Genomic DNA, 14,557 nt, shown 5'->3' with positions numbered 1-14,557 from the left:
GCAAAAACAGATTGAGCCATAGTCTTTTGGATCCACTTCAGCCTTTCCTCCAGCTAAATATGCAGGTCAATGAGGGAACCCCAATTAAATAGACAAGTCACTAAGGGGGTTCTAATGGCCCCTGTTATTCTGGTATATTGCAGGAGCACAATAAAGAATTTATATGGCTGCCAATTACAGCTTTCCAGGATGTTTCCACACAGTAGAACTCAAATACTTGCACACTGTTTTGTGACATTTTGGTTGTCTGAATTTTGGAAATTTTCTTAAGGGCCAACCTTTACTTTTATGTGACATACTTTCTGTAAAGAGATTTAGTAAGGTATAATAACTTCCCCGGGTATTCTGTAACAAGCACTTCCAAATTCTCTCACAAATATGACTTTATTGGAGATGTTCTGTGTTTGGGAGCCTGTGGAATGTTTTCGCCTGTCACCTAAAGATATGCAACAAAGGTGTCAGCCGAACCTCCCTGGGGAGAGCATTCCACAAGTGGGGAGCCACTGCAGAAAAGGCCCGTTCTCATGTTGCCATCCCCTGGACCTCCATACCCACCAAATGTCTCATTTTAAGCAGGGCACTCCAGATCACAGAAGCTCATCCTGGCTTCTGTTTGGATCCTGGAATGTCCCATTATTTGCACTGGACCAAAATATGCTCTGGCACTCTGGCACAAGTCAGCAGGATTGCACCAGATCTGGCATGACCCTGCTGACGAGTGTCAGAGTGCCTTCCAGTCCAGCGCTCTGGCAATCATCAGCAGGGGCGTCTTCTGGTCCAGCGCTCTGGCACAACTCTGCTGACGATCGCAAAAGTGCTGGACCAGAAGGCATGCCCCTCCTAGCGTCCCAATTTTGGGACGAAAATGGACCTCTCATGGGGGAGATACATAAAGAAGAGCCTCAGATGATGATCACAGGGACTGCCGTAGTTCATATGGCAAGAGGCAGTCCTTGAGGTCCTGAGTCGTTTAAGGCTTTATAGATCAAAACCAGCACTTTGAATTGAGCCCAGAAACTAACTAGCAGCCTATGCAGTCGGGCCAGGATTGGCATTATATGCTTAAACCATCTTGCCCGGTGAGTAGCCTGGCGGCCCAAGTCTGCTGCACCTGATATTTCTGAACCATCTTCAGAGACAGTGCCACATATAACGTGTTGCAGTCATTTCCCCAAGATTAACTGGGAAAAGGGACTAAAGGTAATTGGCTTTTAAATTAAATAGGATCAGGAACTAAGTTTTATCTGGTAGCCTTATGCAAACCTTTGCAACTGTCAACTAAAGAGACAGTAACCTTATTACAACAAATGTAAATCTTAATGGAGCACTAATAAATTGAAGTATAGTATTAGCTTTATCATACCTTTGTAGTTTATAATAAATAAATAATATATTGTTACTTTTATTAAATTAGGCTGAGTTTGAACCTCTAAACTACCACAGCTGCTGGAATATAGCTAATGGTGTTGGAAAACAATAAATTATAGACATTTGATTGTAGCGGTTAAAAGAAGAATCAACAGTGGCAAATATAGGCAGAGAACCAGCTTTGAAAGAAACAGGTGGCTCTTTCCACACAACCACCACATTTTTGTGGTTTCATCAAACTGGTTAAGGACACTTCTGAAAACAGCTGCATTTATATCATTATGGGTGGAATGATTGCATGTTGTTGCAGATTTGAAATGTATTCGGGGGGAGGGGAGATAAAGAGGAATACATGTTAGAAGATATTGTTTATTGGAATAGAGAAGTCTGGGTTCAATCCCTTCTCAGCTATGAATCTCGCTGGTCACTATATCAAACCTAAACCTACCTCACAGGGCTGATGGAGAATAAAATCAGGAAACCTGAACTACCCTGTAAAATGGAAACGCTAGCTTTGTTTGCAGGCTTACAATCAAAAGACAAAGTAAGGGAGAAATGAAAGGGGAAGGGAAGTCACTTGGGAAACCTAGGATTAAAATGCACTTAAATGTAGTAAGAAAAGAGAGCTGCACAAACCCGGGGAGATAATAGCTGAGCCAGGCATTTGTCTAGATTTTTAAACCAGATGAAAACAATTGTTCTCCCGTTTACTGTGGATTACAGCGTACAGAGCAACCTTTCAAAGGTAGTCAAGTTAGACAACATTTACAATCAGCTCAGCACTTTTGTTTCCATGGATCGCTGAGATATATTTTGCTTCAAATGAAAGGCTTGCAGCCTTGCACCGATATATAATCCAAAGTCTGACAGCAATATACGAAATAAAACCTGTTGCTTATAAATACCCAAGTCACAACAACATAAAGGCTGTTTGCTAAGAAAGTCCTTGCGGTGCAAGAATCATAGGCAAGGTCAGGGCCGTCTTAAGTAGATCCGGCGCCGTAGTGCAAAGATTCCTCCCGCCCGCTCCCGTTTCCCAGAGTTGCTGACCTTTTTACAGCGCTGCCAGCAGCTTTGCGGGGCTGGAGGAGGCAGGCAGCGGCTGGAGGGCGGCTCCTCCAGTGGGGAAGAGGCGGAGGCTTTGGGTGCGGCGCTGCTTCAGCGAGGCAGGCAAGGGTGGCGAGCTGATGCCGGGAGGTGCTGTGCCCAGCCTCCGCCTCTTCCCTGGCGCCCGTGCCGCGGTGGCCACAGCAGGCGGAGGCTCCGGGCACGGCGCTGCTTCGGCGCGGCATGGCAGAGATGGGTGAGGGCAGCGAACTGATGCTAGGAAGCACCATGTCCAGCCTCTGCCTCTTACCTGCCACCCTCCAGAACGTGCCGCCCTGGCATCCCGCGCCACTTGCCTCTGTGGGCAAGATGCCCCTGAGCAAGATGTCAATCCAAAGATCAAAAACTTTTTACAGCCTTGTTGATTCCAATGGAAGAGAGTTAGCTAGTAGGCAAAGGGAGAGACCACTATCTTTCCCTCAGAGCAGAAAGAATTCATAATGCCTGCATACACATCATACATTTAAAGCACATTTGAAGTAACCTCCTTGCCATATAAGCCTGTAGTTTAAGGGTCCTGGGAATTATAGCTCTGTGATAGGTAAACTACCATTTCCAGGATTCTTTGTGGAAGGGGATGTGCTTTAAATGTACAGTGGATGCTCGGGTTGCGAACATGACCCGTGCGAGAGGCAGCATTCGCAACCAGCAGCGCTGCATCTGCGCATGCGCAGGTTGTGATTCAGTGGTTCTGCACATGCACGAGCGCCAAAACCCAGAAGTAACCCATTCTGGTACTTCCGGGTCCGGCGCGGTGTGCAACCCAAAAACACGCAACCTGAAGTGTCTGTAACACAAGGTATGATAGTACTGTTCATACAAAGCCTGTTAGCATTGACCTCTGGGCTGCCAGTTTCCTACCTGTCTCCCTTCCTCAAATTGCCAGCTGTTGCCAACAAGGCTCAGCTCTGTCACTTAGAAAGTCTGCTAGTAGCCAGCTGCTTCAAAAGCTGCTGCTTCTGCATGGTACCCAGCCTCAGTCCCTGCCTATGTATTTTCAGCTGCTTTCTCATTGTGTTGGCCTTTCAACTAAGTGAATATGGCAGCCAGGTGTGCTGGCTTGCCCCCGTGATTGAGGGGGCAGGCGCTGCATGCTGTGCATGCACATGTAATGTGACGGTGTGAGCACACCACGAGGTGTGTGAGAGTGACATGAGCACATTTCACAGTGTGTACACATCATCATGGAATATTATTGAGGCCTAGAAAACTGGGGGAGGGGCAGGTGCCCCTGAGGCCACCAATGCTGCTTATAGCCACCCACTTCCCTGTCTAAGGGCTAAAGCTATATTCTCCATCAAAATTGTGAGTTTTGATAAGAAGTTAATGGCCCTACACATCCTTTGCCATCTGTCAATATCCTTCTTGGTGTATGGCATTCATTAATAACCAAAGAGTCAATGAAAGTTGTTTGGAAATAACAGTTTTGTACTTCTGAGCAAGAATTCTGAGCACAAGGGCAGTACTATTATTTTTAGCACATAATGGAAACAATGTTCCTGTTGACACAACTTCAGATTGCTTTGGCCTTGTGAGCTACAGCAGCACATGACTAGCACATGGCTAACTCATGCTCACTTTGTTATCTGCTATATTGACCTTGAATTCTTACTATGAAGTGCTGCTTCCCCATGTTTTGAACCTCTAAATTGGACTGTTCTCTTCTGTGACAATTTGGATTCACCCTTGCTCCGTTTCTTTGTGCACAGACCCACACCGTACATTTGAAGCACATCCAACACACCTGACTTCTCCTAAAGAATCATGGGAACTGTAGTTTGCTAAGGGTCCAGGGAATTGAAACTAAGTGAGAGGAACCTACAGTTCCCAGGATTCTTTGGGGGAAGCATGTGCTTTGACTGTATGTTGGGTGTTCTTTAAATGTATGGAGTAGATCTGCCCTCTAAGGTACTATCTGCCCAGCTTCTAAGGTTCATTTCAGAACACAGTATAACCTTTATCATAGTAAACGTAAGAATTTTCCTTGTACCAGGTCAAATTGGCAATAAAATTCGTAAAAAGCCATGACTATCTACCTGCCTTCTACCCAACTTTCTACTGCTTCTAAATATTTTCCCTTGATGCTTCACTTCTCTATAGCCCCAGTCATTTCCCTCTTGTATATTTACATGCAATCATCATGTTTTGTCATTGAGTAATTGCAGTGTAAGTGAATGAGTTGACAGGGTACCATAAATTGCTGTCTACTATAATAGGCAAATTTGTGTTTATTACAGAACACAGTTCTGCCATGGGAGGGGGAGCGGAGAGGAGAGAACAATAGGAAAAAAGGTGTCTCATAACATGAAGAGTCCCTCCTCACCACTGAGGTTCTAGGAGTCTCATTTTGGCCCCTGAAAACTTCCAACCTGTAACCTGCTCAGAGAACTCTTCCCACACAGACTCATCTGCTGCACATTTGCCACCAATCCCACCCTGTCTATTGCAAAAAAATCTGGAAGCATTCTAAGGCATGTTATCAGTTCATGTAGGGTGCTTTCCAAATCTGGAGCCCCTGAACTGAGAGTATGCCCTGCAACTAGGGATGGAATCCAACACTGCTGTGTAGTGCTTCTGGTTTTACTCCAGAATTGGGGGGGGTGGGGTGTTATTAAAACATCTAAGTTTTCAGTCTCTCTTATTCTGCTTCTTTATATTGAATGTTGTTAACTTTTTAACTAATAATGTTCCAGTATTTGTTCCCAATTCCTGCCAATACTCAGCTACCTTGCTTCAATTAACAAATGGCTAATAAATTCACTTTCTTATTTTATACCCATTTTGTTCAGATATTCCAGAATTATCTATTTGGGATCCAATGGAACTAATATACCAGTATACTGCACTGCCTCAGGGAGGTCAGCTCAGGTAGCAAATAAGGCATTGGGTTGGGTCCTTAGCCTAATGACTACCATACTAAAGAAGTCTGGGGTGTGTATGTCTCTATCCGGGAGCCCACAAAGGGGATAATGGGCCATAGCAACCCTCCAAAATGGCGGCCATGGTGGGATTGCCCTGTCTGGTGTATGTCATAGGATGACCCCTTAATCCAGGACCGACCCAGCCAATTAATCAATCAGAATGAGGGCTGGTTGACACAGGATACACAACCAATGCCTTCACCAAAGCCTACTTACATCTGTAGTCAATAAAGTTGTGGCCTATTTTAACCCAATACCAATGTCCTGTGTCTTATTTATCTCCCTTGTCCTGCCCTGTGCTGGCTGAACACTTCCTGCACCTGGAAACCATCTTTCTTCCATTGCAGAATTAAGGCAGCAAACATGGCATTTCCAAGCAATCTCCATTCCAAGTACTGACCAGACCCAGACCTGCTCCGCTTGAGCAAGGTGATTGTATACGTATTTTCAGACCAGGCTCTTGAAGTGCAGGTATTCATGGAATAGAATCCTATGAGGTATGGACGGTAGCATCACATAATCTTCTGCCATATATTTTGGAAAGTTGCTTGTCTGTTGGCTATGCATATGGACATCTCTTAAAATATCATAATCAAGTTTTGCATGATGGTTCCCGAGATCAAGGAGGAGGTCTTTATCTATGTTTGGATACAACTGGGCACCTTTTGACTAAATAAGGCTTGAAAGACTCCTTTCAAAATTGCACTGATTTTAACCACTGATGTCAAAACTGCATTGATTTGTTAGTTTCTCAGAATTCCCGAGCAACACCAGGAAGTTGCTGATTGCTATTAAAGCAGAAAACTGAAGGAAAGTAGGATAGATTGAAATAATAGTCTCCTCCTTTCCTCTCCCATTTAGAGCTTTAGAGCTGCCTCTCCTGGATAGATAGATAGATGGTTGCTCAATGTATTGTAATTGTCTGAAATGCTGGTGTGAGCAAAAGGAAACAGCAACCAGCCAGCCTCAAACACTCCAGTCCGTATGTGCCTGTTGCAACAGTAAGATTTGTGAAGTCTAGCAGCATTTGAGAGGCACAAATAAATGGGATGACAACAGACAGCTAGGCTTGCAGCTTCTTGTGCTGGGAGCTGTAATTAAGTAAAATCTTAAAAACAGAATGTTGCTGACAGTTATTGACTGTATTACATGCAACTAAGACACAGTTGATTGTCAATTGTTTTTTACACTGCAAGCTCTCTTAGATAACAATAACTCCTACTTGTGCGGCAGCAGTCATTTGCACGCATATAGGAGTACCTGTTTTATCCTGGGCTGTCTGTTTCCATGATGTGAGTAAGACCTGGGTATCATTAACCACTTCTTTTGAATCATTCAATCTGACATGCAATTCATTAGGAGCAATACATCTACAGTGCTGTCTGCTTTCTGATGCGGGTATAGAGACAATGACAAGACCAACTATCTTTATGTCACACCGTTTTTCAGTACTTGAAGTGCTTCAGAATTATCAAAGTGAGGGCACTACTGAGGGAGGATTGGAGCAGGTTTATCCTCCCCATATTTTGGACCCTCTGCAATTATTTCCTAGGAAATAATATACCTCTTATACTACGTCAGTTCACTGGTCCATGAACTATGCAGCCAAGATATGTACCTCCCCTATGGAACATCACCAGGATATTAGCTAAAGCCAGTGTGGTCTAGCAGCGGATAAAACACTGGAGGCTCAGGGAGTCTGGAGTTCAGATCCCCACTTAGACATAAAACACATCACCACTGGGTGGTTTTTGCCTTGTTGCTCGAAAATGGGCCTGGGTTCAATCCTTGGTACTTTCAGATGGGGGTAGGAAAGATCTGCCTGAGAGGAGAGTTACTGCTAATCAATGTAGACAGTACTAAACTCGGTGGACTAACGTTTGGCACAGCAAAAAGCAGCTTCCTATGTTCCTAAGGCGATTAATTCCTTCTCTAGCTCTCTGACTAATTCACAAAGAGTTCTTGTGAAGTTAAAACAGGGTAACTTGAAGGAAGAAAAGGAAACAAAGGAAGCTGCCTTATTTGTAAAAGCCACAACAGTCTATATTCAACAATTGTTGCATGTTCTATTTGTAACATAGAAATATATTGGGTTGGTAAAGGTAAAGGCGCTGTGGCCTAAACCACTGAGCCTCTTGGGCTTGCTGATCGAAGGTCGGCAGTTCGAATCTGTATGATGGAGTGAGCTCCTGTTGCTCTGTCCCACTTCCTGCTAACCTAGCAGTTTGAAAGCATCCTAGTGGGGTGCCACAGGGTTCTGTCTTGGGCCCGGTCTTATTCAACATCTTTATCAACGACTTGGATGATGGACTCAAGGGCATCCTGATCAAATTTGCAGATGACACCAAACTGGGAGGGGTGGCTAACACCCCAGAGGACAGGATCACACTTCAAAACGACCTTGACAGATTAGAGAACTGGGCCAAAACAAACAAGATGAATTTTAACAGGGAGAAATGTAAAGTATTGCACTTGGGCAAAAAAAATGAGAGGCACAAATACAAGATGGGTGACACCTGGCTTGAGAGCAGTACATGTGAAAAGGATCTAGGAGTCTTGGTTGACCACAAACTTGACATGAGCCAACAGTGTGACGCGGCAGCTAAAAAAGCCAATGCAATTCTGGGCTGCATCAATAGGAGTATAGCATCTAGATCAAGGGAAGTTATAGTGCCACTGTATTCTGCTCTGGTCAGACCTCACCTGGAGTACTGTGTCCAGTTCTGGGCACCACAGTTCAAGAAGGACACTGACAAACTGGAACGTGTCCAGAGGAGGGCAACCAAAATGGTCAAAGGCCTGGAAACGATGCCTTATGAGGAACGGCTAAGGGAGCTGGGCATGTTTAGCCTGGAGAAGAGGAGGTTAAGGGGGGATATGATAGCCATGTTCAAATATATAAAAGGATGTCACATAGAGGAGGGAGAAAGGTTGTTTTCTGCTGCTCCAGAGAAGCGGACACGGAGCAATGGATGCAAACTACAAGAAAGAAGATTCCACCTAAACATTAGGAAGAACTTCCTGACAGTAAGAGCTGTTCGACAGTGGAATTTGCTGCCAAGGAGTGTGGTGGAGTCTCCTTCTTTGGAGGTCTTTAAGCAGAGGCTTGACAACCATATGTCAGGAGTGCTCTGATGGTGTTTCCTGCTTGGCAGGGGGTTGGACTCGGTGGCCCTTGTGGTCTCTTCCAACTCTATGATTCTATGATTCTATGATTCTAGTGCAAGTAGATAAACAGGTACTGCTGCAGCAGGAAGGTAAATGGTGTTTCTGTGCGCTCTGGCTTCCATCACTGTGTTCCATTGTGCCAGAAGTGGTTTAGTCCTGCTGGCCACATGACCTGGAAAGCTGTCTGTGGAAAAATGCCGGCTCCCTCAGCCTGAAAATGAGATGAGCGCTGCACCCCATAGTCACGTTAGACTGGACCTAACTGTCCAGGGATCCTTTACCTATGTTGTTGGGTTGCATCCAATGTTAGCTCTATTCAAAGCAGACCCAGTGAAATTAGCAGACAAGACTAACTTTTCCATGCATTCTTTTCTATGCATCTATCCTGAAGAAGACCAGCACTGGACACAACCCAATTTGTTTTTATTTACATATTGTACATTATGTAGTCTTCCCTGAGTGTAATAAAAGAGAAAACCAGAAACCTAAATACTGTCATGGAAAGAAAAAAAGAGGTGACAATAATCTAAACTAGTGAGTATTGTCACACACAAAAAGCACTGATAAAATACAATATACAAAAGTATTCACTTCTATTAGCTTCGAAAGCTAATTTAAGATTTGTTTCATTGCACTCCATCTCTTTACCATTCATCATCACTAATGCAGAAAGATACTGATCAGAATTTAAAACAATGCTTATAGCTCAAAATAAAAAGAATCGTTAAAGGGGATTTCCTTGTTTGTCTGCTAGTTATCATATTCATCTACATTTAAGGTAATTCCCCCCCCCCCAGTCTGTTTTTGTTTTAGTTATCCAGCCAGCATCCCGTTATAGACAGAAGCAGCCTTAAGCTCCAGCATCTGTTTCCATAGCAATGGATTTGCATCAGCAACCCAATGGATTTGGTTCAGGCCAGCCTTGGTCAGTTTTCTGCGTAGCACATAAATTGCTAGCACTAATAACAAATTGAATGATGTCACTGGCTACCACACACAAGATCTGTGTACGTCATTTGAGTCAAAACATGCATATTTTTACATACGACACACAAAAATAATTTGGATTCCATTTGATCCATGTATGATATATTACTTTAGAAAATGTAATTAATACAAGGAGGTCACTTAGTAAAAACAGGGGCTAAACTTGAGAAAGGGCTTAGCCTTTAGAGATTTTAGACTAACCTGGCTACAATTTTAAAAAGTTATGGCAGTTACACAATAGTAGTATGCTTAAACAGATGACTCTTGAAAAATAATGTCAGAATTCCCTTTGATACTGATATAGATAAATCCAACATATCTCTACCATGGCTACAGTATTGTTATATGTATTAAAATGTACCTTTTCTCTATATATGTTTGCAGAATCTTCAGATTAAAATCAGTTGAATAAAAAAACAAAACAAAATGAGGCTGAGTAGAGGTAGGTTAACTTTGGCTCAATTCGGTGTTAACTTGAAAATAAGTCCATTTTGTGGTGGTGGTGGTGTTATTAAAATGAATGCTGAAAATTTCCAATAGCTTGCTTATTTATTTATTTTTCAAATGATGTGGTGTTCTCCATTGATGCAGCTTTTGGTGCCCTTTGTACTAGTTACAAGTGAAATCCACAGTGTGACCAGCCCAATTAAACCACCTGGCTGACAAAAACCTGGGGCGGGGGATCCCATTGTTAATACACTGGGTTCAGTGTGCAGGCCAGAAAAATAGAGGAATGACTCACAGATTCCCAAAGGTAATCTCTGACTCTGGGCAGAGGGGGAAAGCAAGTACATGTCTGTTGACTCACATTCTTTTTTAAGAGCAGTGCTTTTTTGGTTAAAAAAGTGAGGTTCTGGTACTCATATCTTGATAAAAGTGCTGTGGGTGCCAGTATAGAATGACTGCCATGGAAAGAAAAAAAGAGGTGACAATAATCTAAACTAGTGAGTATTGCCACACACAAAAAGCACTGATTAAGAGTATTATTATTATGGTTTATTTACATGCTGTTTTTCCAGCCCCAATTCCCCCCCAACAAACAGCGAACAGCATATTAAAACAAATATATGGTTTACAGTTCAATAAAACACCATTAATGAAACAAAAGAATACCACTAGTCCAGTGAAAGATCCATCCCCTATACAAAATTCACCAATTCTCTTTTAAATCAATTTAAGCTATTGCCACATTTTCTGGCAGTAAATTCAGTATATTAATCACTTACTTTATGAAAAAGTATTTTGTCTGCAACACAGATACAAAGTAGATTGAGAGGGAGAGTCAGGTTGTAAAATCTAGCAACCAACTGATAGCCATAGATATGTAGGCCTTGGTGAGTGGACAGACTCTATTTACGTTGCAGTTGGCAGCCTTCCAATTACTTTCCAAATCTATGATTTTATGGTGGTCACAAAAGGCTTGTTATTAGTGCATCTGCTGCGCAATCCATGCAACCTTTGCAACTATGACGGCTCTTTTGGTCCCAGCCCATGTGACTTATTCTCCCCATATCACAACTTGGGCAGATGGTTTGGGGCAAGTCTGGCCAATGGAAACGAAGCTGCATTGTGTATTGTCTGGGGACAGTCAGCTAGACATGTGTAAAGTGTGTATGAGAGCGTGGGGGACGTGGCTTGCTAATAACAACCGTCAGGGATTGCTCTTTTTCAGCCTGCCCATAACAGATGGTCACATAATACGGTGCTATTATGTGGATACCTCACAAGGACATATTCCACACACACACAGCTGTTAGGAGAGGAAGCCATTTGCCCAGACCTTACTGTATCTCTACACACACATGCCCCTTTGCAGCTGTGCAAAGGGGCATGGGCCAATGCCCAGGATGAGAGCCTTGGACTGGATTTCCTGGAAAACCGAGAACCAAGATCAATACCAGCAGAACTCGGGCAGCTCCAAGGCAGCTGTAGGGATGCACGCAGAATACAAACAAGGAGCACTCAGGTAGATATAGTGATGCAGTGCTTATCTAGAGGCAAGGCTATTGGTATAAAAATGGCATCAAACTAGCATCCTGTGGCCAAAGGGGCCTGATTGTATGTGCAACATAAATTATGCAAATCCTTAAAATACCCATACATTTATCCACAAATGGATAGTTGTGAAATTTTGATTCTCCCCCCCCCCCATGAGGAAATGTGATATCTGAAAAAGATGTACAGTGGTACCTCAGGTTACATACGCTTCAGGTTACAAACTCTGCTAACCCAGAAATAGTGATTCAGGTTAAGAACTTTGCTTCAGGATGAGAACAGAAATCGTGCTCTGGCGGCGCGGCGGCAGCGGGAGGCCCCATTAGCTAAAGTGGTGCTTCAGGTTAAGAACAGTTTCAGGTTAAGAACAGACCTCCGGAACGAACTAAGTACTTAACCAGAGGTACCACTGTATTAGTAAATGATTGGCAGTAGTGGACAGGAGAACAGGGACACAGCTGGAGGCCCAAATCTTTATTTCTGTCAAGGCACGTCATGTGTCAAGAACAATAGGAAGCTACATCCTCTAACGTCGGGGATTTTGGCAATACATTTTGGCACCTGAGGAGAACTGCAAAATGGTGCCCCCAGCCAGGGAAGAAGGGGTGAGTGAAGATCTACATCAGGAACAAGGGAGTAAGAACCGCCCTGAGACCTTGAATAAATAAATTCAAAAAATAATGAGGATGTACATCAGGATGCTGCCCCTGTTGATCCTGTCACCTCAGGAGGTCGCCTCACCTTGCCTCATGGGCAGGCTGGCGCTGCTCTGAGAAACAATCCTCACCCCAATGGGCATGCATATGCTCAGCAGCCATCTCTTCTTTGTATCATTCCTTATACTCCAGGACTGAGCCCTGGCTTTCAGAACTGTTCTGGGGTTGAGAATAAGGTACCAAGGGGGTTTCAGTCTGGATACTATGGCCAGCCAGACCTGAATAGCATTGTGTCGCCAGAAGATATAGTCTGATTTGCTTTCTGCTACACTTGGCCACCACCAAAGTAAATGGCTAGAAGGTGTTACTGCGGCTCATTAACCGTGAACCCAAGGGGTCAACTGAGTTTCTTAACACCTCAGCCTTTGGCCTCAGCCTGGGCAGCTCATCTCCTGAGCAAAGACAAAGCTGCTGTCAACCTGCTTGTACCTCTTCCTCAGCGCACCTGCCTGCTTGCCTGCCTCCCTCAGCTTATTCAGTAGCAACCAGGCTTCTGATTTTCCCACTCACAGCAATGCCTCACATAACTAAGCCCCAGTTCAAACTGAGACCTGTGGAAGCCACTAAGGAAGAAGAAGCAGCCATTTGATACACTGAAGCTCTTGGCTTCTAAAACACAAGAGTGTTTTATTTAGCAGCTTGTGCTTCTTTGCTCTACGCAGCTGTTACTGGGTCTTCACAAGGCGTTCAAGTCTCTACTGTAGTCACACGCAGCACTGTCACTTTTCTGCTGCTGTTTGTCTTCCATCAAAAATTACATCGTTTGTCATTGTCACTCTGCGGTGAAATTACATAACCTATGTAAATTGCATAATTAATTACGCAAATGTCAATGTCATTACATTATTCCAAGCCATTCATTCAAATGCAAAAGAAATGCAATGCAAATGGAGATGGGGAAATGTAATCAATTATGTTTTGTTTGCAGGCTGAAAGCAACAATGGCTTGATTTCCATTCCAGACATGGGTCACAAAATACAAGTTTTGGCAATTTCTACTCATGTTTCCATTTTCATCAGAATGATCTGACACCCCTATTAGTCACTGGATGAAACAGAGAGAAATGAAAAAATGAGAAGCTGCTTGGGGGGGGGGAGATTTGGAGCAAAGAAGCAGCTGTGGGGGGTAGGAGGAAAGATACTTGACCCTTCTGCCCTCCATTTCTCTGCTTCAGATTACTATCCAACCAATTCTCCCTCATAAACACATGATTTGTTTTTGCAGAAGGCATTGGGATCCTCTTACAAAGACATTGTGTAGTTGGTTGGCCACTACACCCCACTGAAATAAATAGAGCACTTAAATGCTTATGAACCCTTCAGGTATGCCTGATTTTAATTTTTTTAAAGCAGAGATTCACAGGAATTTGTATCAGATTCTTTGAAAAAGATGACTAGCCCTAATTATATAGCTCCCGCTGTGTTCTAAGACAGAAAAGAAAAATGTGCATTCTCCAGATGGCCGAGCACACCAAAAGATCAATTGCTTCTTGATCAGCATTCAAAAAAGAAAACACACACACACACACACACACACACACACGCAAGAAAAAGGGATGAACTTTCCAAGTAAGTGTCAACCAACAAATGCTAAGAGAGGAAATGCAAACATATTTCAAAGGCTGTAGACAGATGCTCATTGCTTCAGGGATCTGCAGGTGCACTAAGGGGGCCATCATTGCTCAGGCTTGGCACACTCACTTCTGTGCCCCTATCATCTTTGGTCAAATAGGGTTTCAATCTGACAGAAATGGGGTTCTTAAACAGCAAGCAGATTTATGGTTACCTAAGTTTTCGTGGAAGCAAAGGGCTGTGGTTCAGCAGCAGAGCATAACATTTGCATGCAGAAGGTTCCAAATTCAATGCCCAGCATCTCCAGATAGAGCAAAAAAGGATCCCTTTCTAAAACCCTGGAGCAGAGCTTTTCAACCTTTTTGAGTCCATGGCTCCCTTGAGCAACTACATTCTTTCTGCAGCACCCCATGGGGCTCAGGAGCCCAGCTATGTCACTCCTTGCCTAGAGAGCTGGCAGCTTCTTACCCCTTTTTAAGCACCCTCTCTTGTGGAGTGTTTCTTCAGTCTCCTGTCCCTGAGAGACCTCCAGGTGACTGCTGCTGCTTTCCCTGGTCTCTGGGCTGCCCCACCCCAAAGAGAGGTGCCTCCTGGGATTTGTCTGCCCATTCCCAACAGCAAAGGCTGGTGGACTGGGGTCCCTCACCCGCTTGCTTGCTTGCTTGCTTGCTTAACCAAAGGCCACCTCAGCTCCTGGCAACCAACACCCCCCAACCAGCCCCA

The 14,557-nt window shown here is 43.9% G+C and overlaps 1 protein-coding gene and 1 long non-coding RNA gene across 12 annotated transcripts in view; one reads left to right on the top strand and one right to left on the bottom strand.

Moving 5' to 3' along the window:
• The window catches only part of LOC310666937, a 288,749-nt gene that overhangs the window by 66,440 nt on the left and 207,752 nt on the right, over positions 1-14,557 (top strand). The window lies entirely within an intron of this gene.
• PITPNM2 (phosphatidylinositol transfer protein membrane associated 2) overlaps positions 1-14,557 on the bottom strand; it is a 210,676-nt gene that overhangs the window by 78,004 nt on the left and 118,115 nt on the right. The gene's annotated exons all lie outside the window — the stretch shown is intronic.

This window comes from Podarcis tiliguerta (genome assembly GCF_965153285.1).
Source record: "Podarcis tiliguerta genome assembly, chromosome: 16".
In the NCBI taxonomy this organism is placed as follows: Eukaryota; Metazoa; Chordata; class Lepidosauria; order Squamata; family Lacertidae; genus Podarcis; species Podarcis tiliguerta.
This window is presented reverse-complemented; position numbering and strand designations above follow the sequence as displayed.